At 42.7% G+C, this 7,457-nt stretch overlaps 1 protein-coding gene across 3 annotated transcripts in view; it reads left to right on the top strand.

Moving 5' to 3' along the window:
- The first annotated feature begins 288 nt into the window (after positions 1 to 288).
- si:dkey-174m14.3 (uncharacterized protein LOC563117 homolog) overlaps positions 289 to 7,457 on the top strand; it is a 30,525-nt gene continuing 23,356 nt past the window's right edge. For 2 of the 3 annotated variants that reach the window (XM_048251055.1, XM_048251053.1), the window contains exons 1-2: positions 289 to 586; positions 928 to 1,065. The gene's annotated coding sequence lies outside the window, so the exon portion shown is untranslated. The remainder of the gene's footprint in view (positions 587 to 927; positions 1,066 to 7,457) is intronic. The other variant, XM_048251054.1, reaches the window with a different exon arrangement.

Below are 7,457 nucleotides of genomic sequence, written 5' to 3'. Positions count from 1 at the left end.
CACACACACAAATGCATTCTATCTTTGCCTCACCCTCCACACCCTCCTGTGTCTGGATTCATTCTGATGCAGGTTAAAGTCCTCTCCCTCCTCTGTTGGCACTTCTCTCTTTCTATCTCTTTTCTCTCTCCCTTTCTCTTTCTTTCTTTCCTGCCTCTCTCTCTCGTGGGAACAAGGGGCTGCCAAGAATTTATTTGCAGTCAGAGTGTGAGGCAAGACCCCCCCGCCCCACCTCCAGTAATCTTACAGGCTTCTCTTCTCGTCTCCTCACACATAAGCTCAACACAAGCTAGGACTACAGGGAGAGACCCACTGTGTGCAAAAGACAGAGAGAACAAGAGAGAGAGAGAGAGAGAGAGAGAGAGGGAGAGATGAGGAGAGCGAGGGGGAGAAAGACAGAAGGCAGAGAGAAAGGGACTGTTGGTGTGTGTTTGTGCATGCACTGCTTTGGACTGCAGTGCTGCTAGTGCAGCTCCTGCTCTCTCGCTCTCTGACTCATCCATTCCAATAACACTCTCTCTCTCTCTTCTCTCTCTCTTCTCTCTCTCTCACTTTAGCTTTCCGATGAGGAGCTGCTCACCATAAGGTAAGCAAATCTCCTTCTCCCCTGTTCTATACATCTCTTTTACACTCTATCTCTCTTACTCTGTCATTCTTTCTCTCTCTCACTCTGTCACTCTCACTCTTTCACACTCCCACTTCCCCTGTTTCTCCTTATTTCACTCTTGTCGTTTTCCCCTGCTTCTCTCTTCTCTATATCACGTTCCCTGCTTTCTCTCTTGTTGCATAGATCTAATTCCCCCACCTCTCTCTTCCTCTCTCTCTCTCTCTCTCTCTCTCTCTCTCTTCCTCTCTCTCTATCTGTCTCCCTCCCCTTCCCTTTCTCTTCCTCCTGCCCACCCCCTCCCTCTCTCTCAATTACTGGAGGGGGTTCTCAATGCTTATCAAAGCTGTTTAAGCCAGCGAGCATCGCAAAGGGCTTCCTCCACTGTGAGAAGAGGGATCAGGATTACTGTGACTGCCGGGTCTCCATCCGCTGAAAATGAGGTTTTTGAGGAGAGAAAGGTAGAACCTGAAAGGCATTCATTCATGTTATGGAACTTAGCTTGATGCTGTTTGTTGTGACTGTATGTTGTGTAGTGTTTATTTTGTATATTAGTGTGTTTGTGTGTGTGTGTGTGTGTGTGTGTGTGTGTGTGTATGTTTGTTTCTTCTTTTTTATTCGTACATGTGTTTTCAATGGCTTTGTAGTGTGTGTGTGTGTGTGTGTGTGTGTGTGTGTGTGTGTGTGTGTGTGTGTGTGTGTGTGTGTGTGTGTGTGCGTGTGCGCGATGGACATGTGCTGATTTGTGCATGTTTCAGTGCTTTGGTGTGTGGCATGCTGAAATGTATTGCAGTGGTGTTTGTGATGGATGAGAACGGAGAGAGACGCGAAACTGTAATGTGATGTTTCCGAGCAAGTCTTTTTTCTCTCTTCCTCCTCAGTCCCCGTGAGTGGATCATTTCTTCCTGTCTGACTCACCCTGGAAAGCCAGAGAATAAAATATGAAGTTGCGCATATATAACCACAAGCCATTTTCTTGGAGACAGAGAGAGAGGGCGAGAGGCAAAAAAGAGAGAAACAGAGCGAGAGAAAGAACAATAGTGTTATTTATTTTTTCTGTCGGGGTAGGGTAGTTTTGCGTCTATATTTACTATTTACCTCTTCTGAAGATTATTATCCAAGAGCTCTAGTGTTTTGGGGGGAGCTGAGCCTCAGAACATTAGCCCTTCTCTGACTCTGGTGTTTGGGGGTCAAGCTGAGCTGATGCGCTTCACTGTGGATGATTATTTTCCCTTTTCTCTCTCCAGTGGGGGATTTCCCCCTTGTGTCACGCTTTTAGCGCGGCTCATTCAGAGCCTGGCAATGGGGCTGTTACTTCAAAGCAGGTAATGCCTCTCATTGCTGCCCCTTTCAACATGCTAGAGAGAGAAAGAGAGAGGAAGGGGTATGATGTTTCCATAATGGCTCACCTACCTGCTGTTTGAAAGCCCCTGGGTGTCATCGTCATGGCGATATGTCGGTTTGTCAGCAACCACACAAGCTATTAGCCTCGAGCGGGCCACAGGGGCAGGTAAACACTGGCTAGGTAATTTGAAAATTATGTACACTGTTTAGGTGGTTTCACTGCTTAGTGTCAAAAGGAGAAGAGACATTAAAAGGTTGATGGTGGTGTGGGGTTGGGTTGGGGGTTGAGGGAATGACAAAAGTGATGAAATATGCTCTGTGGAATAACATAGATATCTTAGTTTCATTATCGCTCATTTGTTCAATTATCATGTCTGTGCTGAGGTGGCGATTTCTGTTTTAGAGTTTTTGGGTTGTTGCCTGGTTCAACACATCGAAGCATTCTGAAAACTGAAGGGTAAATTATATATGTGTGGTATTTAATTGAGTCATAATTGTATCTTAATAACAAAGGCTGACTCTCTTTTTATGAGGTGTCACTAAAGCCAAATGTTTTGTGCCCTTTGGCGTTAGTAAAAGTGCACAAACTTTAAGTAACACAGTACTTATTTCTTCCCTGACCCCCCTCTCTGAACTCAATAAATCTTCAGGGGAATTTTGTAATTGTAAAATCAAAGCACAACCACTTCAGATTGGTGGTCAGCAAAAAACTAGTAATAAATAAATAAATATGTATGCAGAGAGTGTTTCAATCTCCTCAGTGTCAGTGAGAGATTAGTTGGTTCCCTCAGGACATAGTTCTAAACATTCTCAGTACCAGTCCACACCTTCATTCTGCAGTACTGTTATTATTCTTGATGGATCTCAGCATAGATTCACTGCAAAAGCTATTCTGGATTGAATATGCTGCATTTTAGTTCGAAAGATAACATCATATTCCTCTGGCTCAGCCCGGGATGTATAGATTGAAATGTAGGTGCTTCACAAACACCATACCTGTCAACCCTCCCATTTTTTTCTGGGTTTCTCACATATGTTAACCTTTTTCCCTCCCTTTTTTAATACTTTCCTGTAAAATATCCCATATTTTAATACTCTCATAACATTAGCCCTACCATCGGACCTGTCAGTCTCTGTACTATTGTCCTGTTGCTACCCCCTTGCTCTTCCAGCGAAACAGATGTTTTCAAAGTATCGTTTTGTTGCTCGAGGGCGACCTATACAGAGTCATTGCAGGATATTTTTGTGTATCGAGAGAATGTGCGCTCATTATAGTCAATTGTGCACTCATTTTACTAAATATTTTACTATATTGTGTGCACAATTTAGTATATTGTGTGCTCATTTTACTAAATTGTGCGCACATTTTACTATATTGTGCTCACATTTTACTAAATTAACAATTAAACAATTAAAATGAGAGCAGAATTTTGTAAAATGAGCGCACTATTTAGTAAAACATGCACACAATTTACTAAATTGAGAACACAATTTAATTAAATGAGTGCACTATTTAGTAAAACGTGTGCACGATTTAGTAAAATGAGTACACAAGTAAAACTAGTGCACGTTTTCTGGATATATACCAAAAAATATCTTGACCCCAGGGTTCCGTAGACCTAAGAGTGATGTTAGCCTATTTAAGATAGCAGCGTGGTTGTTGTGAGAACACGATTTGACACCAATCTGTAAGCAAAGTCATGTTAGACTTAGCTTCACACCTCGTTTAGTTAGCGCAGTTTTGTAATACAAATTATTGCTGTCAGCAGAGGGATAGCTGCAGAGGGATGGCTGCAGAGGGATGGCTGCAGATACCCATAAGCCACTACAGAGAAGTCATGGGAATAGTTTACTTAGCCAGCTAATGGCTGGCATCCATGATGTCAGTGTTATAGGTTTTCCTGAAAAAACCCATGTGTTTCTATATACTGTACCAGACAGTGACCAGACATCATAATAATAATAACAATAATAATAGTAGTACTTTAAAGACGACCATTGTCATTTAGACATTTCACATGTGGTGTCTGCTAGTGAGGGTGTATATTGACTAGGAGTAGGAAGGTAGAGTCCTCTCATCTCCTCTCTGCTCTCACTACTGAGTTCATCCACGCAGCAGGGGGGGATCAGGCGGATCAATCCCTCCCAACACTCTCCTTGTTCCCCGTACGGGCCGCCGGATCTAATCTGCAGCTGGTGGCAGCTCTAGGAGAGGACGATTCGGATCCGGAGAGCTCAGCTCTATCCGGTGGGTGCAGCTGAGTCTCTATCGCACAGACACAGATTGACCTAAGGCTCTATGCGCAAGCTCGAAGGTCTCCTCGGTGCCAAAAGGACCTGCAGGGGCTATTGTGCTGGAAGAGTGTAGGTGATGGCTGGAGGCTTCATGAAGAAGCCCAATCCCATAGTACATAATAAACGCAGGTTTCGATAAGTATATTGCATTTCTGTCTGAATGTGGACCTGCTGTTTCAGTGATATCCATGCTTCAAAGTCCCCCAGCAATAAAGAGCATCAGAACATCTGTGTTTCTATCTATCTCTCAGACAATATGCTAAGTAATTCAACATGACCACAGTGTGATTATGCAGTATCCTTGCAGACCTGAAGTCGGAATATAAGTTTTATTTTGCATGTTAATGATCAGCCTTTGGGTCTTTTGCTTTGGCTCTGGCTGCTCGCATGAGTGTGTTTGAATGCTATGTTGTCGATTGCACATATGCGCTATAAGCGCTCTTTGACAAAGTAGCCTACGCATGTTTGGCCTCTTGGGAATAAAGGTATGCCAGTCTTGGTATTTCTCACTGAACTCTGATATGAAATTGAATTTGAAATGCCATGACTTACAAATCAGGCAAACAACTCGACAAAAAGGAGCCCCCACAATTGATTGAATTGATTTAGATTAAGTTTTATTTAGTATAATTCGTATTTTAGTATATTTAGTATATTCTTTATCTTCTACAGTACTTATTGCTTAGTTGTGTTTTTTATATTATATACTTTTAATTACTTTTTCTGCTGTTAGTGAATGTGTGTGTGTATGTTGTCTATATGCTACTGTGACCTTGAATTTCCCCTAGGGATCAATAAAGTATCTATCTATCTATCTATCTATCTATCTATGCATTTCAGCTTCCACTCTGTGTAGAGCTTAAAAAAGGAAGCAAAGAAAACTTTTATGGACTAGAGTGAGAGTTTTATGTAGGATCTGGATAATAAGTAATATGTGGTATTTGTGCTGTAGTTACATACAGTAGCTGGCTAAGGCTCAGCAAGTGGTGCTGTTTAAATATAAACTCTGTAGGGAAGAGAAAACGAGCTGGAGAAAAGGAGAGAAGAGTGTTGTGTTGTGGCTGAATCATAACGACGGCTCCCTGACCTCCAAGACATGGGTGGCGCGTCTGATGTAACCCCCTGCAACCTTCCCTGCTGCTTTGTGTCCCTGCCTGTCTCTCTCTCTCTCTCTCCCCTCCGCCTCGGCTAAGCTCCCTTGCCCTCCCTGGATGTGCAGGGCTGAACCGAACCGCCGCGAGGGAAAGAGTCGGACTCAAAGGACAAAATTAGCGTACTTGCAATACCGTACAGAAAGTCTGGACATAAGCCAGATTGGTTTGAGTGGTGTGTGTGTGTGTGTGTGTGTGTGTGTGTGTGTGTGTGTGTGTGTGAGAGAGGGTGAAAGAGAGGGAGGGAGAGGGGTTAGGTGTATGGAAATGAAGAGAGCCGATGTGAGTCTGGGCCCTTTTGGCTTTTTGCAGCCTTCTCACTTCGCACGTGTGAGATCACCAATGCCCACTCCGGCTCCCGCTCTCTCCCCTCCTGCGGCGTTCGGTCACAGCACGGCTGTTAGCATCCACCTGACTCAGCCGATGAAGCTCTTCAGGAGCCGCCGCAAATGTTTACAGCTGCTGGTGTCAGATTAGGGATGCTGCCCTCAGTGCCACAGCCGCCGGGTAGAGGGGGACTCAGTAAGGACACATGGTGGTGTAGGACAGTGGAGAACTCAGTGAGGACTAGGAAGGGCAAAGGTCTGTAAACATGGGGTTGAAAAGAACTCTATGATGATGATAGGGGAGAAAATAACGCTGTGGGTCCTGAGGATAGAGATACTCTACAGGCACAGGGGAGAGAAGAAAACAAAATATCATTTACAGTGGAGGACACAACAGGACTGTGTTTGCATGCACCAGTATTCCAGATATGAGGCTTATCTTAGTTTTGATCATATTTGTACACAGAGTGCGAATTACCCCACTATAATTGGGGGGTACTGCTCCTTCACTTCTTCTATAACCATCATGGTCCACTATCATATCAATCCCCACCGTGATCACCAAGTGCAACATGTGTTGTGCAACACACACAAGGTCTAAACATGCGACAAACTGATAATCAGTAGGCTACAGAATATCTCATCGTTCTTATATATCCTGTTTTATCCCTGCGGCCTGCTTACGGCATTCATCCTTTGCCTCTCCTGTCTGCTGAGCACCCCTTTCCGTAACACATATGAACAGTGTATAAAACCTAACTGCACCTACACTTTTAATGTAATTGTTTGTAGATCTTAGTGTTTCCTGCTTACTCTTTTAGCACTAAAATGTCTGTGTGCCATTTCCTTCTCCTCATAGTGTCTCTTTGAATAAAATAAAATCCTAGTTTCATTAAGATAGTATCAGGGTTCTCAGATGAAACTACATTTATCAAGCTAAAAATATGAAATAATAGAATCTAAAAACAATACCAACCAATTTAAAACATTCAAATACTAGCATACTATTTAGCCTAGGCTACTTGGGCCTTTTTATGTTTCCACAGATTTCACTGATGTTATGTAGCCTAGGCTTAGCTACATCAGACCCTCTTGTGCATACCGGTTATATAAAAACACAGGATCTGTGCCAAACTAATTTCAAAAGGGCACAATAATTTATTCAAAATAAAATGAGAATAATCACATAGGCTATGGAGTTAATCTCCTTGGAAATGACAATTGATTTTACCTAACCACAATGAAAAGCTTGATTTAAATAGAGATTTAGCCTATCTTGCTAACCAACCTTGGTCTAACCAAGGTCCACTTTACTAGCCTCAGTGGGTAAGTAGCTAGTAATTCAATGTATGAAGACGTGACATGAGCTATGAAAGAACAAAACACGTTTATAAATGAAGGTTGTAAAATAACACATTTTCAACAAGCTAGACGTCAGCTAGCAACTTACATTTACCCATGCACGTCAGCAGCAAACTGAATTTAGCCTACTGGAGGAATTTACCTAGCGTTTTGTCATTCAATGTTGACACTTGCTTGTGAAGTTGAAGTCGTTCTCTATCTCAGTTGCTTCTAGCGCCACAGTGGTTAAAAATGGTACGGTCCACAATAGGCGTGTCTGAAATCGCTTTACATTAAAGCAACACCAAAGAGTTTTTTGCACCTTAAAATAATGTTTCCAAAATCGTTTCAGTGGTTCATCAACTCGTAACAGTGTGAACGCAATTATGCATTAAA

This window comes from Alosa alosa, chromosome 8 (assembly GCF_017589495.1).
Source record: "Alosa alosa isolate M-15738 ecotype Scorff River chromosome 8, AALO_Geno_1.1, whole genome shotgun sequence".
Taxonomy (NCBI): Eukaryota; Metazoa; Chordata; class Actinopteri; order Clupeiformes; family Clupeidae; genus Alosa; species Alosa alosa.
Note: the sequence above shows the minus strand (reverse complement) of the source record. Positions and strands in the feature narration are given on the sequence as shown.